Source organism: Alnus glutinosa, chromosome 3, assembly GCF_958979055.1.
Source record: "Alnus glutinosa chromosome 3, dhAlnGlut1.1, whole genome shotgun sequence".
In the NCBI taxonomy this organism is placed as follows: Eukaryota; Viridiplantae; Streptophyta; class Magnoliopsida; order Fagales; family Betulaceae; genus Alnus; species Alnus glutinosa.
Genome location: NC_084888.1, coordinates 14,516,282 through 14,536,467, shown reverse-complemented (window position 1 = coordinate 14,536,467; position 20,186 = coordinate 14,516,282).

Here is a 20,186-nt window from a genome sequence, read left to right as displayed (position 1 = left end):
AAAACGTTCTATAATCCAAAACAAAAGGAAAATAGAGAAAAGTTTGCAAGTGGCCTAAAAGAGAGGAACAAAAAAAATCCTACTAGTACCCAATCCCGCTGATCTACTGAAATCAAGTAGCGGAGAGAAAGACGTACAAAAGGCTAGATTTGTACTACCTCGGCTTCTTGATCTGGAAGTCGGGAACCATGGACTGAAAAACCTTTAGTCGCTTGATTTTGCAAAGCCTGAACTTGGTTATCCGTAGATTGATATCCTCTAAGCAGCTGGTTTGCAAGATAACAGAGGAGATTCACCACCGAACCTCTAACTGATACAGATCTGAGGAGGATGCTATGGAAGGCTATGCATGAGCGGGGGGAAAAAGCTCATCTTAATCCTGAGACCTTTGGACTTTGAACATCCTACTTCGACAACAGTCAGTTTTCCAAATGATCCATCTGTCAGATATTGTGCTGGAAGCTGTTGGATGACATATTCCTGAAAAGATTTAATCAAAAATATTTCTAAAATAACACCACAAAGAAATATTAGATCGTGTTAGTCTAAAAAAGAAAGTGGTATTATGACAGCTGTCAATTGGATGCCCAAGTATTACAAAAGAAAAGATCGCAATCCAAATGACCCAGATATATCAATATCAACCCAACACACAAACATAATAGGATTTTCATGTACAGTATCTTAAGAAAATATTCCAATCACCAAATATTTCGATATTCTAAAAAGCACAAAAACTTAAAAGAATAAAGGAAGATACAGTAAATACCATGGAAAGAGAAGAGATGTGCAAAGAATGCAAAAATCTCGGGAAAAATCCGCGAGAAAAACACACAACATGACATGATAAATCACTAAAAATGCAGAGATGTGTGTATGGCAGAGAAAAAGATGCAAATCTTAAACCTGTAGAGATCCCGTTCGGACGTGTCACTTAACCGTTCGGATGGCTACTGGTAGGTCAGTGTATGGCAAGCCTGCGCTCATCCGGACGTAAGAATTGGTCCGTCCGGACACTTCACATTGAAAATCTGAAACTAGAGAAAAATTTGCAGAAAAATATTTTCCCCTTAGGTTAGCTTCAGAACACGCATATATAATCAATTGATAAAACAATCAAATAGCATTGCAAAAATATGCAAAGATATAAATGAGAGTTAAATATTCAATAAGCACAAATTTCCCTGCAGATAGAAATTTTAAATAGATTACTCAACTCATGCAATGCGTGTGCGTGTGAAAGCTTTCTCAATAAGGTACGAAGTTCACTGATATGACTTAAAAAAATTGGATTTTCTAAACAAGAGAGAAAATCAATGATAGATCAGTCAAAAGTAAAACCTTATTATATACTAGGGCCTAGCCACCCTCATCTGATACACTCTTCCTAAGATGCAACACTTAATTGTTTTACTTGTACCATGAAGGACAAGATAAAATTTTACTTGCACCATGAAGGACAAGATGTAAAGCTAACTCAGCACAGAAGCAGTGAATAGAAGCATATAACAGGGAATTCAGAAGAATAACTACTTGTTTCTTTTTTGTGCTGCAACCTAGAGCGAATGCTAGAATTTTTAGGTTCTAGGTTCAACTAGCATATTGGTCAATTTGACCATCTAATCAAAAACATATCTCTCATTAGAATTTCCAGAAGCAAGAAGTCAGAGAGGAAAATGATGTACCTTAGGGGAGCCTTGGATAGTGCACATATTCATAGCATGAGGAAAGTAACTATCTATCATTAAGATGCAACAGGAAAACTTAGTAGATATCAGACATAAATTCTCAATCATATATAATCAATACACAATGAACTGAGATATCAGGCAAAAACATATACAATATCTGAAAAGCTATCAAAAGAAAAAATAAAATTTTGTATCTTCTCCCCCAATTTTTTTTTTTTTTTTTTTTTTTTTTTTTTTTTTTTTAATGTTGAAAACAATAAAACAAAAAAGCAACAAGGGGATGCTTATGGAAAAGGAAATAACATCTAGTCCCAGCATATAAGGTAAACTCAAACCTGTCCTCAGGGAGAGAGAGGTTTAGAAATACCAAGACAGAAAAGCAGCCGCCTGACTTGCTTTTAACTGTCATCCCAAAAAAAATATCTGTAGAAGTTTCTCAAGGAAACAAGTGAAGATATGGGGATAGAATAAATGGTTCCTCAAATAGAATGCAAGGCATGAATAAGATATGATATAATAAACAATGCAATACAAACATACCTGACATGCACTAGGATTTAGGAGACAAAATCCTAGGCATGGGAGACCTCACCTACTAGGTGAGTCCACTCCCCCTCAAGGGGTGAATTGTCTCATCCTTCCTTACCCATACCTTCTCTACCTGTGAGGCAGGGGTGTGAGCCATGTCCCAATTGATCAGTCTGACTAGAACATTCTTCATCATGTTGACAAGCCCTTCATTGGTCTGATTCTTCTTGGGCTTGTGAGGCTTCACTTTGAAGCATTCAGCTTTGATGTGGCCATACTTGCCACAGTGATGGCATGAGGGAGAATCCCTATGAGGATAATGTCGTTGTTGTCGAAAAGCATGATGAGGCTTGGAAGGTTTAGAGCTAGACTTACTTGTCTTTTGCTCTGTTTTCCTGATCCGAGGCTGCTGATGTCAGATCTGAGGACAGTGTGGCCTGATGTGTCCAGAGACACATAATGATAGCAGGTAGGCTGACTTCATTTGCTAAAATGCTTCTTGAAGGGCTCTGCAAATTTAAGATTAGCAGTTTCACAAATAACAAAGTCTTTACCTCTTTGAGATATATGCCTCCTATGGGGCAGAACATATTTATCTAAAGAGGTTTTCTCAATAAAGCCCTTTCTGGAATCCACCTGCTTCTTCCAAGGTTTGTTTAGTCTAATATGACCAACCTTCCCACAATGATGACAAATAGGAACAAACTTACTTTGTGTTCTCGAATCCTTGGAGTTAGGCTTCACACAGTTATTTAAGCAAGAATTTTCAGAACAAGCTGTATCTACTATCACAGGCTTAATATCAACAAAATCTAATTCAGAATCAGAAGCATGTGAAGTAGAAGTACTTAAATCAGTAGTTAAACCAGGCTTGCTAGAAATATCTGAATGAATACACATCATGCTTTTCAAATTATCACTTGAGAATTTTTTCAAGAATTTTTCAGATTCCTTTAATTTATTCTCAAGTGTATCAATAATGTCAAATAACAAGGTATTCTCAAATTTCAAAGAGTCAATCAACACATGTGATTCAGACAATTGTATAATGAAAGACTTTTTTTTCTTGCTTCACCTTTTTGAGCTCTTTTGGAGAAATAATTTTATCGAATTTTGCAAAAACTTTAGAGAGCTCAATATCATAATTTTCTTTAGATAACTGAGAGAAATCCATGATAAAAGGTGTAATAAAAAAGTAGAAGTCACAAAGAGATAAGGATCACACTCAGGAATTAAATCCTTTAAACGGAGTGTACCTGCTCTGATACCAATTGAAAATTATTGGACTCCTAATTTATCAAGTGTGTGCAATAGTGTGCAACAAAATACCACAATGTGGAAAATAAAGAGACAGATAGACAAAGAAACGTTCTAAAATCCTAAACAATAGGAAAATAGAGAAGAGTCTGCAAGTGGCCCAAAAGAGAGGAACAAAAATCCTCCAAGTACCAAATCCTGCTGATCCACTGAAATCAAGTAACAGAGAGAAAAGAGAGGAAGCCGGGACCCATGGACTGAAAAACCTTCAGTCGCTTGATTTTGCAAAGCCTAAACCTAGTGATCCACAGATTGACATCCTCTAAGCAACTGGTCTGCAAGATAAATGAGGAGATTCACTAGTGAACCTCTAACTAATGCAGATCTGAGAGAGATTCTACGGAAGACTCTGCATGAGTGGGGGGGAATAGCTCATCTAACACCTGAGACCTTTGGAAATATGAACATATGACTTCAACAATAGTCTGTTTTCCAAAATATCCATCTATCAAACGTTGTGCTGGGAGCCGTTGGATGTCATATTCCTGAACCAAGATTAAACAAAAATATCTCCAAAAATACCATTACCAAGAAAAATCAGATCCTATTAGTTCCCAAAACAATATGGTATTTATGACGGCTGTCAAATGAATGCCAAAGAAACATATAAGCAATGCAGAAATTCATAAGGTATAAATATATCAAGATCAACCCAGCACACAGATAGAGTAGGTTTTTCATGCACAATATCTCGAGAAAATATCCCAATCAACAAATATTCCAATATCCTAAAAGCCAAAAACCTTAAAAGAATAACAGAAGACACAATAAAGATCATGGAATGAGAAGAGATGTGCAAAGAATGCCAAAATCTCAGAAAAAATCCACGAGAAAAACACACAACATGACATGATGAATCACTAAAAATGTAGAGATGTGTGTAAGGCAGAGAAAAAGACGAAAGTCTTAAACCTGTAGAGATCCCGTCCGGACGTGTCACTTAACCATCCAGACGACTACTGCTAGGGCAGCGTACGACAAGGCTGCTCTTGTCCGAACGTAAGAATAGGTCCATTTGGATGCTTCACACTGAAAATCTGAAACTGAAGAAATTTTTTGCAGAAAACTATTTTTCCCAAAAGTTAGCTTCAGAACACGTATATATCATCAATTGATAAAGTAGTCAAATATCATTGCAAAAATATGCAAAGATATAAATGAGAGTTAAGTATTTAATAAGCACAAATTTCCCTGCCGATAGAAATTTTAAATAAATTACCCAACTCATGCAATGCATGTGTATGTAAAAGCTTTCTCGATAAGGTATGAAGTTCACTGATATGACTTGAAGTGACTGGATTTTCTAAGCAAGAGAGAAACTCAATGAAAGATCAGTCAAAAGTCAAACCTTATTATTTACTAGGCCTTAGCCACGCTCATCTGATACACTCCTCCTAAGATGCAGCATCTAATTGTTTTACTTGTACCATAAAGAACAAGGTAAGATTTTACTTGCACCATGACGAACGAGATATAAAGCCAATTCAGCACAGAAGCGGTGAATATAAGCAAATAACAAGGAATTCAGAAGAATAACTACTTATTTCTTTTTGGTGCTGCAACTTAAAGAGCATGCTAGAATTTTTAGGCTGTAGGTTCAACTAGCATGTTGGTCAATTTGACCATCTTATCAAAAACATCTCTCTCATTAGAATTTTCAAAAGCAAGAAGTCAGAGAAGAAAATGATGTACCTTAGGGGAGCCTTGAATAGTGCACAATATTTCATCGCATAAGAAAAGCAACTATCTATCATTAAGATGCAACATGAAAATTAGCAGATATCAGACATAAACTCTCAATCATATATAAGCTTATTTAATTAATGCACAATGAACTGAGATATCAAGCAAAAACATATACAGTATTTGAAAAGCTATCAAAAGAAGAAAAATAAAATTCTGCATCTTCTCCCCCAATTTTTTTTTTTTTTTTTTTTTTATTTTTTTTTATTTTAATTTTTATGTTGAAAACAATAAAACAAAAAAAAAAAACAAGAACATGCTTATGAAAAAGGAAATAACATCTAGTCCCAGCATGTAAGGTAAAATCAAACCTGTCCTCAGGGAGAGAGGTTTAGTACCAAGACAGAAAAGCAGCCGCCCGATGTGCTTTAACTATCATCCCTAAAAAAATATCTGCAGATGTTTCTAAAGACAACAAGAGAAAATATGGGGATAGAATAAATGGTTTCTCAAATAGAATGTAAGGCATGAATAAGATATGACTTGATAAACAATACAATGAAAACATACCTGACATACACTAGGATTAGGAACCACAATCCTAGGCAGGGTAAGACTTCACCTTTACTAGGTGAGTCCACTCCCCTCAAGGGGTGAATTGTCTCATCATTCTTGACCCATACCTGCTTTACCCGTGGAGATGGTTTGCGGGTCATGTCCATGTTAGCCATACTCCTTAGCATACCTTGTATTAGGCTCAGCAATCCATCATAGCCATGACTGCTGTTCAGCTTCTGTGGCTTTCTCTTGTAGCGCCTTGATTTGTTCTTCTTTGGTTTGCCACTCTGATTAGCAGGAACAAACTTCTGCTGATGCCGTGGAGCTTGATGTGTCATCGGAGGTAGAGAGGCTGATGTAGCTCTTGTTGGCAGCTCCCTCTGAACCTTCGCTTTCTGGGCCTGGAGATGTGGACATTTGGGTCGGATGTGACCGATGATGCTGCAGTGATGACAGGTGGACAAGCTTTTTTTGTTGGAATGCTGCTTGACTTTCTCTGTAGAAATATAGTTAGCATTCTTACAAACAATATTGCCCTTACCTTTTATGTGTCTCCTATGCGGAGGGACATATTTTGATGAGGAAGAATCTTCAACTTCACTTTTCCTCAGACTTAATCCAAGCCCTGTGGGATTTCAACAAATAACAATTTGGCCTAATATGACCAATTTTTCCACAATTATGACACTTAGGAATAACCTTACTTTGTATTCCTGATTCCTTGGATTTAGGCATCACGTGATTAGTTAAGCAAGAATTATCTAAACAAGCTGTGTCTTCTATCACATGCTTAATATCAATTAAATCTAATTCATAATTTGAAGCATGTGAAGTAGGAGTACTTAAATCAACAACAATTAAATCAGGCTTGTTAGAGACATCTGAGTGAATACAAAGCATGCTTTTCAAATTATTTCTTGAGAATTTTTTCAATTTATTCTCAAGTTCATTAATAGTATTAAGCAACATGGTATTCTCAGATTTCAAAGAGTCAATCAAAACATGTGATTTAGACAATTGTATAATCAAAGACTATTTTTCTTGCTTCACCTTTTTGAGCTCTTTTGGAGAAACCACTTTATCCAATTTAGCAAAAACTTTAGAGAGCTCAATATCATAATTTTCTTCAGATAATTGAGAGAAATCCATGATAAAAAGTGTAATAAAAAAATAGAAGTCACAAAGAGATAAGGATCACACTTAGGAATTAAATCCTAACAGAGTGTACCAAGCTCTGATACCAATTGAAAATTATTTGACTTCTAATTAACTGTGTGTGTGAACAGTGTGCAACAAAATATTAAATGCGGAATTTAAAGGAGACAAATATTTTGTTGACGAAGTGGAAACTCAATTAGGAGAAAACCACTCCGGGGCCGCCAAACCTAGGATATCCACTATTTCGAAGACAAAGCTAGTTACAAAGCAGTAGCACTCATATAGCCCTGATGCAGTGGTCGTACCTTGTACTCTGACGTGTAACCCAACACGAACGCCTCCCAACCAGGTCTCCTATCTAAAGGGGTCTTCAATGGAATCCTTTACCTTAGGGCCAACTCCTAAGATAGACTTCACAGCTGATCAAATCACACACTGGTAACAGCTAGAAAGCTAGCAGATCTTTAATATCTCCCTAAACACCCTTTCTAAGCTATTTGGAATTCACTACTGAATTCTGTACATAATGCATGCCTAGAGCCTCTTATTTATAGGCTTTACAAGTCCTGATTCTAGTCAAAATTGGAGTCTCTGGCATGCGCATCCGGAAGGTAGACTTGGGCGTCTGGACGGTCAACTGTTTCCGTGTCTGAAAAGCAATTCTGAAACTTTTCAAATTTTGGAGGGTTGTCCGGACGCTTGATATTTCCGTCCGGATCGTGGGCCATCTGGACGTTTCTATTGACCTTCTAGACCATTAAGTTGCATCATTTTTTGTTAGCTTTCTAATGACTCCAATTTCGTCCCAATCCGATATTTGAGCAGAAAGTTATGATCAAAATACTAGGGGGTGTCCGGACGGTGTTGCCCTAGCGTCCGGACAGTTGAACTTCTGCTACATGCAATTTCCATAATAAGGTCTGAGCATCCAGACCACGGAGTCTAATGTCCGGACGGTTGAACTTCTTCTACAAGACTTGCCTTCAAGGATAGTGTCTAGATGGGAACACCACATCGTCCGGACAGTTGCAATTGTCTTCCCATATCTGTGTCTGAGACAGAAACCCTATTACATGTCGAACACTGAATGGCGTTCGGACGGTATTACCACGTCGTCCGGACGGATGCACTTGAACACTGGATTCTTCTCTGTTAGTTTGTAATTGGCCACATTCTGTTGGACAAAATCACTTCTTTGTAAAGATGCTTTTTAACAGGGATTCCACTATTCAGAAGTGTTTCCAGAAGATTATGCGGAGTTTGCAAGTCAAAAAATTCAGTTCCCTGCCAGCCGTCCGGACAACTTGTCATACCGTCTGGACGCCCATCAGACTAAAGCATCATCCGTCTGGACCTTCCTCTATGTCGAGAAGTTTCGAACTACTCCAGCTTGCATCCGTCTGGACGTTTTAGCAATACGTCTGGACGACACTCAGTGTTCGACAAGCTTCAAGATTTCTTTCCAAAACAGAGTTCTGGGAAGATTGCTGCAACCGTCCAGACAACGTGGATTCCCTTCCGGACGCGCTCATCCATAAGGCAAGTATCGCAATTCAAATCCAGACGTCCGGACGCTAGGCATCATGGTCCAGACGAGCGACCATCAAATATGGAAATTGCGTGCATCAGATTTGCCGTCCGGACGACCATCCTCCTGGCCCGGACTCCCAAATCCTCTATATGGAAATTACTTGCAGTGGACGTGTGACCATCCGGACACGGCTCATTTCAGGAAAGAATTTCAGCAAAATTCTCGGACAATTGATCGCACAATTGTCCATCCGGACGGCCCATGACTACCATTCAGACGGCGCCTAGTTTTTATCAAGCCAGACGCTCATTTGAACCGTCAGCCTATAAATAGAGGTCCCTAGGCTTGAGAATAGCAAGAATTCGGTATTGAATTACATTAGTGATTAAAGAGCTATATAGTGACATTATTGAGCTGAGTTAATCTATCTGAAGCCGTTGATGTGTGTGCTGTTGCTACATTTAATCTGAAGTCCATCTTAGGGGTTGGCCCTAAGGTAAAGGATTCCATTGAAGACCCCTTCAGGTAGGAGACCTGGTTGGGAGGCGTTCGTGTTGGGTTACACGTTAGAGAGTAAGGTACGGCCACTGCATCAGGGGTATGTGAGTGCTACTACTTTGTATCTAGTTTTCTCTTCTGAATAGTGGATATCCTGGTTTGACTGCCCCGGAGTGGTTTTTCTCATATTGAGTTTTCCACTTCGTTAACAAAAATCTTGTGTTATTTAATTTCCGCATTGTTATTATTTTGTTAACACTGAGTGCACACACACACTTTCTTTATATTAGAAGTCATTTCAATTTTTCAATTGGTATCAGAGCGGGTACACTCCGTTTCAAGGATTTAATTCCTGAGTATGATTCTCATCTCTTTGCGACTTCTATTTTTTTTTTATTACACCTTTTATCATGGATTTCTCTCAGTTATCTGGAGAAAATTATGATATTGAGCTCTCTAAAGTTTTTGCTAAATTGGATAAAATGGTTTCTCCAAAAGAGGTCAAAAAGGTGAAGCAAGAAAAAGAGTCTTTGATTATACAATTATCTGAATCACATGTTTTGATTGACTCTTTGAAATCTGAGAATACCATGTTGCTTAATATTATTGATGAACTTGAGAATAAATTGGCAAAATTCTCTAGTGATAATTTGAAGAGTATGCTTTGTATTCACTCAGATGTTTCTAACAAGCCTGATTTAACTGTTGATGATTTAAGTACTTCTACTTCACATGCTTCTGATTCTGAATTAGATATTAAGCCTGTGATAGAAGATACAACTTGTTTAGATAATTCTTTCTTAAATAATCATGTGATGCGAAAGTCCAAGGAATCAGGAACACGAGGTAAGTTTGTTCCTACTTATCATAATTGTGAAAAAATTGGTCATATTAGGCCAAATTGTTATTTGTTGAAATTCCACAGGCCTTGGATTAAGCAGGATACTATGAGGAAAAGTGAAATTGAAGATTCTTCCTCATCTAAATATGTCCCTCCTCATAGGAGACATATAAAAGGTAAGGGCGATGTTATTTGTAAGAATGCTAATCATAATTCTGCAGAGAATATCAAGAAGCATTCAAACATAAGAAGCTTGCCCACCTGTCATCACTGGGGCATCACCGGTCACATCTGACTTAAATGTCCACAGCTCCTGGCTCAAAAGTCGAAGGTTCAGAAGTTGCTACCAACAAGAACTACATCAGGCACTCTACCTCCTTCGGCTTTTCAGGCTCTACGACATCAGCAGAAGTTTGTTTTTGCCAATCAGAGTGGCAAACCAAAGAAGAACAAATCAAGGCGCTACAAGAGAAAGTCGCAGAAGCCCAATGGCAGCCATGGCTATGAAGAATTGCTCAGCCTAACACAAGGTATGCTAAGGAGTATGGCCAACATGGACATAACCCACAAACCATCTCCATGGGTCAAGCAGGTATGGGTCAGGAAGGATGAGACCATTCACCCCTTGAGGGGGAGTTGACTCACCTAGTTGGTGATGTCTCCCATGCCTAGGATTGTGGTTCCTAAATCCTAGTGCATGTCAGGTATGTTTGCATTGCATTGTTTATCTTGTTATATCTTATTCATGCCTTGAATTCTGTTTGAGGAACCGTTTATTTTATCCCCTATATTTTCTCTTATTGTCTTGAGAAACATCAGCAGATATTTTTTTTTTTGGGATGACAGTTAAAAGCACGTCGGGCGGCTGCTTTTCTGTCTTGGTATTTCTAAACCTCTCTCCATGAGGACAGGTTTGGCTTTACCTTACATTCTGGGAATAGATGTCATTTCCTTTTCCATAAGCATGAATTTTTTTTTATTTTTATTTTATTTTTTATTTTTTTCTTTTGATAGCTTTTCAGATATTGCATGTGTTTTTGCCTGATATCTCAGTTCATTGTGCATTGATCAAATATGCTTATATATGATTGAGAGTTTATGCATGATATCTGCTAAGTTTTCCTGTTGCATCTTAATGATAGATAGTTACTTTCCTCATGCGATGAAAATGTGCACTATCTAAGACTTCCCTAAGGTACATCTTTTCCTCTCTGACTTCTTGCTTCTAGAAATTCTAATGAGAGAGATGTTTTTGATTAAGATGGTCAAATTGATCACATGCTAGTTGAACCTAGAGCCTAAAAATTCTAGCATTCTCTCTAGGTTGCAGCACCAACTAGAATCAAGCAGTAACTCTTCAATTTTTCTGTGCTATATGCTTATATTCACTGCTTCTGTGCTGAAATAAGCCTTGTCCTTCATGGTGCAAGTAAAATTTTACCTTGTCCTTCATGGTACAAGTAAAACAATTAGGTGCTGCATCTTAGGGGGAATGTATCAGATGAGGTTGGCTAGACCCTAGTAAGATAAGGTTTGACTTTTGACTGATCTTTCATTAATTTTCTCTCTTGTCTAGAAAATCTAGTTGCTTTTTGTCATATTAGTTAAATTCATACCTTTTGGAAAAGTCTTCACACACACACGCGCATTGCATGAGTTGAGTAATCTATTTAAAATTTCTATTTGCAGGGAAATTTGTGCTTATTGAATACTTAACTCTCATTTATATCTTTGCATATTTTTACAATGTTATTTGACTGTTTATCAGTTAATTATACATGCGTGTTCTGAAGCTAACTTTAGGGAAAAATATTTTTCTGCAAATTTTTTTCCAGTTTCAAATTTTCAGTGTGAAGCATCCGGACGGACCTATTCTTATGTCCAAACGAGAGCAGTCTTGCCATATGCTGACCTAGCAGTTGCCATCCGGATGGTTAAGTGACACGTCCGGACGGGATCTCTACATGTTTAAGACTTGCGTTTCTTTCTCTGCCATACACACATCTTTGCATTTTTATTGATTTATCATGGCATGTTGTGTGTTTTTCTCGTGGATTTCTCCCGAGATTTTGGCATGCTTTGCACATCTCTTCTCATCCCATGATCGTCATTGTGTCTTCTGTTATTCTTTTAAGTTTTTGTTCTTTTAGAATATTGGAATATTTGTTGATTGGGATATTTTCTTGAGATAGTGTGCATGAAAATCCTATTCTATCTGTGTGTTGGGTTGATATTGATCATTTGGATTGCAATCTTTGTTTTTCTAATACTTGGGTATCCAATTGATAGCTGTTATAATACCACTTTCTTTTTGGGACTAACAGGATCTAATATTTCTTTGTGGTGTTATTTTTGGAAATATTTATGTTTAAATCTTTTCAGGAATATGTTGTCCAGCAGCTCCCAGCACAATATCTGGCAGATGGATCCTTAGGAAAACTGACTGTTGTTGAAGTTGGATGTTCAAATTCCAAAGGTCTCAGGATTTAAATGAGCTTCTTTCCCTAGCTCATGCAGAGCCTTCCGTAACATTCCCTCAGATCTGTATCAGTTAGAGGTTCAGTGGTGAATCTCCTCATTTATCTAGAGACCAGTTGCTTAGAGGATGTCAATCTGCGGATAAACAGTTTCAGGCTTTGCAAAATCAAGAGATTGAAGATTTTTTAGTCCATGGTTCCCGGCTTCCTGAGCTAGAAGTCGAAGTAGTACAAATCCAGCTTTTTATACGGATTTCTCTCTGTTACTTGATTTCAGTGGATCAACAGGATTTGGTACTTGCAGGACTTTTTTGTTCCTCTCTGTTTACCCTTGTCCTTCTGATACACTTAGGGAGAGTAATTTTTGGTTTCTCTTCTTATTATGTTTTACCCTTTGTCCCTTTGTGACAAAAAGGAGGAGTAATTTTTATTTTTGGATCAGGATTGTATTTTTAACCGGTCAAGTGATTTTTGTCCCAGAATGGCCAAAGGGGGAGTTTGTTAGTTTGTAATTGGCCACATTTTGTTGGACAAAATCACTTCTTTCTAAAGATGCTTTTTAACTTGGATTTCGCTATTCAGAAGTGTTTCTAGAAAATTTTGCGGAGTTTGCAAGTCAGACAATTCGGTTCCTTGCCAGCCGTCTGGACAACGTGTCATACCGTCCAGACGCCCATCAGACTAAAGCATCATCTGTCTGGACGACGTGGATTCCAGTCCAGACCTTCCTCTATGTTGAGATGTTTCAAACTGCTCCAGCTTGCATCCGTCCAGACGTTTCAGCAGCACGTCCAGACGACACTCAGTGTTCGACAAGCTTCAGGATTTCTTTCCAAAACACAATTATGGAAAGATTGCTGCAACCGTCCGGAAGACGTGGATTCCCGTCCGGACGCGCTCATCCATAAGGCAAGTATCGCAATTCAAATCCAAACGTCTGGACGCCAGTCATCATGGTCCAGATGCGCGACCATCAGATATGGAAATTGCGTGCATCAGATCTGCCGTCCGGATGACCATCCTCCTGGTCTGGACGCGCGAAGCCTCTATATGGAAATTACTTGCAGCGGACGTGCGACCGTCCGGATGACAGGGCACCACTGTCTGGACGCGGCTCATTTCAAGAAAGAATTTTAGCAAAATTCTCGGACAATTGATTGCACAGTTGTCCGTCCGGACGGCCCATAACTATTGTTCGGACGGCGCCCAGTTTTAATTAAGCCAGACGCTCATTTGAACCGTCAGCCTATAAATAGAGGTCCCTAAGCTTGAGAACAGCAAGAATTCAGTATTGAATTCCATTAGTGCTTAGAGAGCTATATTGTGAGATTATTGAGCTGAGTTGATCTCTCTGAAGCTGTTGTTGTGTGTGCTGTTGCTGTGCTTAATCTGAAGTCTATCTTAGGGGTTGGCCCTAAGGTAAAGGATTCCATTGAAAACCCCTTCAGGTAGGAGACCTGGTTGGAAGGCGTTCGTGTTGGGTTACACGTTAGAGAGCAAGGTACGACCACTGCATCAGGGGTATGTGAGTGCTACTACTTTGTATCTAGTCTTGTCTTCTGAATAGTGGATATCCTGGGTTTGGCTGCCCCGGAGTGGTTTTTCTCATATTGAGTTTTCCACTTCGTTAACAAAAATCTTGTGTTATTTAATTTCTGCATTGTTATTATTTTGTTAACATTAAGTGCACACACACACACACACACACACTTTCTTTATATTAGAATTTCAATTTTTCATTCTTGAACTCTTAATAGCGGCAGGACGATTTGTCATTACGTCTGGACGGATGCAATCATGAACAGTTTGAAGTTTCTAGACACTAATGGGTGTCCGGACGGATGTTGATAACTGATGAGCATCCAGATGTTATACTGAGTTGTCTGAACGGAAGCTTGGGATCCAACTTCTCTGAGTTAGAATCTGCACAAAATCTTCCTTGCACACTGAAATAGCCTTCTTGAAGCTTATGAGACTTGCAACTTGTCATAATAAGGCTCTTTCCACATCAGAGAAATAAACTCTGAATATATGAAGACTCTGAAATATACGGCATCCCTGTGAAAGCAGCAACATTAGATAGAAGTGATTTTGTCCAACAAAATGCAGCCAACACAAAAGCTAACAGCTTCTTTTGAGACATTATTTTATTATTTCCTATTTTGGATTTTTGTAGAAGCTGTTTGGTAACCAAGCCTAAAATTTCCAATTTCCATTTCACTTCTCCCAAAAACATCAAATTAAAACATTCCAACTTTTTTACACTTTTTACATCACATCAATAATTTTTTGTTACTATTAAAATAAAAAAACCCACTACAAAACAAACCTTTTTCACTTTTTTATAAAACATTCTCAAATTTTATATCACATCAATCATTTTTTACTACTATTCAAATAAATATTCCAATTCATAATTACTTACCAAACAACTTCGTAATATTTTTAACTCTGGATTTTATTTACTCTATTTTACCTTTGTCCTGCTAAGACTTTAAGGGGGAGTAATTTTTTGCTAGTTTTTCTATACTCTTTTTACCCTTTGTCATTTTGAGACAAAAAGGGGGAGTATTTTTTGTTTTGGACTGGAAATTTTTTTAAAAAAAAACCGGTCAAGTGATTTTTGTCCTAGAATGGCAAAAAGGGGAGTTTGTTAGTTTGTGTTAGCTGTATTTTGTTTGACAAAATCACTTTTATGTAATATTGCTACATAATCAGGGATGCTGTTTATTTCAGAGTCTTCATTTCAGATATGTGCTTCAAGATGCTTCAAGAAGATTCTGTGTAGATTCCAAGTCAGAGAAGTCGGAACCCAAGATTCCGTCCGGACAGCCCTGTCTAGCGTCCAAACGCTCATCAGTCAAGCGACATCCGTCCCGGACAATGAGGCAATCCCGTCCGGATGCCCATTAGTGTCGAGAAGCTTCGAACAGTTCAAAGTTGCATTCGTCCGAACGTCATGGCAACACGTCCGGACGGTCTTCAGAGTTCGACAAGAATTAGGTTTTCTTTTGCAGACACGTATATGGAAAGACAGCTAGATCCGTCCGGACGATAGGGCTACACCGTTCGGACGCGATCCTTAATAAGGCAAGACATGGAGAAGAATTACAACCGTCCGGATGTCAGGGCAACACCGTCTGAACGCAGTCCTTATTATAGCAATTGCGTGCGGCAGAGGTGCAACCATCTGGATGTTAGTGCAACACCGTCTGAACGCAGTCCTTATTATGGAAATTGCGTGCAACAGAGGTGCAACCGTCCGGACGCTAGGAAAATGATGAGTGCCAAATATTGTATATTTGTACCCCTTAGTTTCATTTGTTAAACCTTTAGCTTTGTTATTTTCTGATTTCTTGGTTAGTTTTGGTGTTTCAGTGTTTTGGAAGACTTTAAGATAAATTTGCAGTATTTTTGTGGGATTTGCAAAGAAACAAGAGAAGAAGTCTTCAAAGCCATTCAAAGCACGGGTGTTTGGGCTGATGTGGCAGCATTGTTGAAGACAAAAGGAGAGCTGAAGACCTAGAAGGCACTCAAACGCAGTGCGCGATGTCGCTCAAGCGCACTTACAAGTTGTTCGAGCGCAATCGCGCTAACGTGGCAGGCACGAATTCCCAAGCTCTGGCGGCTGCTGACACAGTAAAACCTTAGCATCTTTTTCTCCTATTAGGTTTTTGAGGGGTAGAGGCGCCATTTTGAAAATATGACCCTAAACCCTAGCATTCTTTTCTCCTATTAGGGTTTTGAGGGGTAGAGATACCATTTTATAAAAATTAGGTTTTAACCTAATTTTCTGCTATAAATACCCCATGCTAGGCACTTCTATTTTCACAGTTGTATTCAGAATTCAGAATTCAACATTGTATATACATATTCTTTTTAGCTCTTTTATTTCTTTTGTAATTTAGTTTAATTTCTGTCTTTCTATCTTCTCCATTTCTTTAGTTTCTTTTAGTTTATGTTTTCATTACAAGTTGTTCGGTGTTCTTAGTCATGTGTAGCTAAATGATCAACTAAGATTGAGGATGAAGCCTCACCATTGAAGAGTAACAACATTTTCATGTAAGTTTACACTATCCGATTTTATTGGGTTTAATATTTCCAATGTTTTATTTCTTTTCAATTATTGAGATGATTTCTTGGATATCTATAGTGATTTACGGATACATGTGATGATTTGAGATAGTCTCATTTAAATTGATTGCTTGAATTTTTTTTAAAAAAAACGTTAGATATTCATTATGTTTCGTTCTACGGATACATTTGATGATTTGGTTAAAACCGGATATCTTTTGTGATTTGTGCAAAAAATGGATTGATTTAATGATTTAACACATTTTTGAAGCATAGTAGAACATACATAAGATTTGTACGGTCAGAACTTTGGATATGTATTGACGAACATGAGAATATGTTGCTTCGATTTGGTTTGGTGGATTTCGATCCCTTAGTGTTTTTTTCTTTGTGTTATTTACTCATTTTTATTTCTTTGTTCTTAAGAAAAAAAAAAAAAATCCAAAAATGCTGCTCTAGGTTAAAATAGAATTAATCTAAATAGAAATTGATTGATTTTTTTGTTTACACACACTTCCTTGTGGATACGATCTCGCACTTGCATGTACTATGCTACATACGACTCGTGCACTTGCAAGTAAAATTTGCACATCAGGCAACACCGTCCGGACGCGGTCCTTTATATGGCAAGCATGAAGCGCGTTATGGAAAGCCAATTGCACAGTTGTTCATCCAGACGGCCACAGCTTGCGTCTGGACACCACCTAGAGAAAACCGAATCAGACTCTATTTAGGTCTTCTGTAGCCTATAAATAGAGGCCTCTAAGCATGTATTATTTACAGAATTCGATATTGAACAATTAAATGAACTTCTAATTTTAACAAGTGTGTGTGAACAGTGTGCAATAAAATATTAAATGCGGAATTAAAGGAGACAAATATTTTGTTGACGAAGTGGAAACTCAATTAAGAGAAAAACCACTCCGGGGCAGCCAAACCCAGGATATCCACTATTTAGAAGACAAAGCTAGATACAAGATTGTAACACTCATATATACCCGATGCAGTGGTCGTACCTTGCTCTCTAACGTGTAACCCAACACGAACGCTTCCCAACCAGGTTCTCCTACCTGAAGGGGTCTTCAATGGAACTCCTTTACCTTAGGGCCAACCCCTAAGATAGACTTCACAGCTGATCAAATCACACACTTGGCAAGGCTTTAGAGGAAATATCACATCTCTAAGCTGTAGAGAATTCACCACCGAATTCTGTATTGAAAGCATGCCTAGAGCCTCTTATTTATAGGCTTAGGAAACCCTATTTTGAGTAAAAAATGGATTCTGTGGCACACGTGTCCGGACGGGAGCCAGGGCCGTCCGGACGGGTCAAGTTTTTCTTGTCCTGAAAGTAATTCTGGAATTTTCTGAAGGGCCATCCAGACGGGCAAATATTTCCGTCCGGATGCTTCTAGGGTCTGTCTGGATGCTCAAATTACAGCATTTTTTCTAAGCTTTCCAATGAAGCCGATTTCGTCCCAATCCGATATTTGAGTAAAAAGTTATGACCAAAATACCGGAAGGTGTCCGGACGGCTTGACCTAGCGTCCGGATGGTCAACTGCAACCGCCTCTCCAAGATAGCGTTGAAAGCTACCATAACAAGGCCACGTCAGGATGGTGTTGCCCTAGCGTCCGGACGATTGCACTTCGGCTGCACGAAATTACCATAATAAGGCTTGGAGCGTCCGGACCTTGAAGGCTAACGTCCGGACGGTTGAACTGGTTCACACAACTTCCATTTATGAAGCTTGATCGTCCGGACCATGAAGGCTGACGTCCGGACGGTTGAACTTGGTATTCACGTTCTTGCCTTATAGAGGACATCGTTCGGACGGGATCACACATCGTCCGGACCGTAGCAGCCGTCTTCCTATAACTGTGTCTTGAGGCAGAAACCCTATTTCTTGTCAAACACTGAATGGCGTCCGGACGGTATAACCACGTCGTCCAGACGGATGAGCTAGAACATTGGGATTTTCTCGAACTCTGAAGAGCGTCCGGACGATTTGCCATTACGTCCGGACGGATGCAATCTTGAACTGTTCGAAGCTTTTAGACACTGATGGGCGTCTGGACGGAAAGATCTCGTCGTCCAGACGGATGTTGCTGACTAATGAGCGTCCGGACGGAATACCACGTCGTCCGGACGGCTGACAGGGAACCGAAATAAATCCTTGAAAATTTCATAGAATCTTCTCGAAGAACATATCTGAAGAGTAGACTTTGGATAAAGCAGCATCCCTGTGAAAGCAGCAACATTACATAGAAGTGATTTTGTCCAACAGAATGTAGCCAACACAAAAACTAACAGATATTGAATTCTTTAGAGCTTAGAGAGAATATTTTAGGGAGAACTTGTGACGATCCGCTAGCTCTCAAGCCGTTGCCGTTGTGCTGTTGCTGTGATCTTAATTGAAGTCTATCTTAGGGGGAAGCCATAAGGTAAAGAAATTCATAGAAGACCCCTTCAAGTAGGAGACTTGGTTGAGAGGCGTTGACGTTGGGTTACGTGTCAGAGTGCTAGATACGATCGCTGCATCGGGTATGTGAGTGTTACTGTCTATGTACTAGCTTTGTCTTCTGATAGTGAATTTCTTGGGTTTGGCTACCTCGGAGTGGTTTTTCTCTTCATTGAGTTTCTACTTCATTAACAAAATAATTGTGTCTTCGCTAGGACTTTTGAGAGCTAGCGAATCTTCACATGCCTAGAGTCCTCTATTTATAGGCTAAGAAGACCTAAATCGAGTCTGTCTCTGATTTCTCTAAGCGGCGTCCAGACGATTGCACTTTGTCTGTATGTAATTGCCATAACAGGACCGCGTCCGGACGGTGTTGCCCTGACGTCCGGACGGATGCAGAGTGTATGCACACAATTTCCTTATCAAGGATCTCGGCGTCCGGACGGTGTTGCCCTAGCATCCGGACGAGTGCAAGCTGTCTTCCCAATCTGTGTTTGTGAAGGAAAGCTGGAATCTTCCTGAACCTTGAAGTGCGTCCGAACGTGTTGCTATGACGTTCGGACAGATGCAACCTTGTATTGTTCGGCTTCTTGACACTGATGGGCGTTTGGACTATATTGCCACGTCGTCTGGACATATGTTGTTGACTGATGAGCGTCCAGATGCTTCACTAGGCCATCCTGACGGAAACAAGGGATCCGACTTCTTCTGAGTTGGAATCTGCACAGAATCTTTCTGGAACTCTGAAATTGCCTTATTGAAGCTTTTGACACTGAAACTTGTCATATTAAGGCCCTTTCCATATCAAATAAATAAACTCTGAGTATCTGAAGACTCTGAAATATATGGTGTCCCTGTTATAGCAGCAACATTACATGATAGTGATTTTGTCAAATAGAATACAACCAACACAAGCTAATAGTTTAAATAGTATTACTTTGGAAACGACGCTAAATATAGGGATGAGATTCCAGATTAGAGCCGCTTACTATTCAAACGGTGCTAATTAACGCAATTTCTGTTTAAACGACACTAAGTTGTTAGTGTCATTTTAATAGTAAACAACACTAAAAGCTTAATGTCATTTCACAATTCAAACGACACTAACAATTTTGAGCCGTTTATTGTTCAAACGGAGCTAAATTATTAGTGTTGCTTAAACTTCTAAACGACGCTAATGTAAATTAAAAAACTTAAAATATATATATATAGGATCCTCCTTCTCATCCTCCTCTTCTTTTTCCTCCTCCTCCTCCTCATTCTTTCTTCTTATGCTCATTCTCCTTCTCATCCTCCTTATCCTCTTTCTTCTCCTTCTCCTTCTCTCCTCCTTCTACTCCTTCCTGCACTCCTTCGCAGAGCGCAAGAGAGC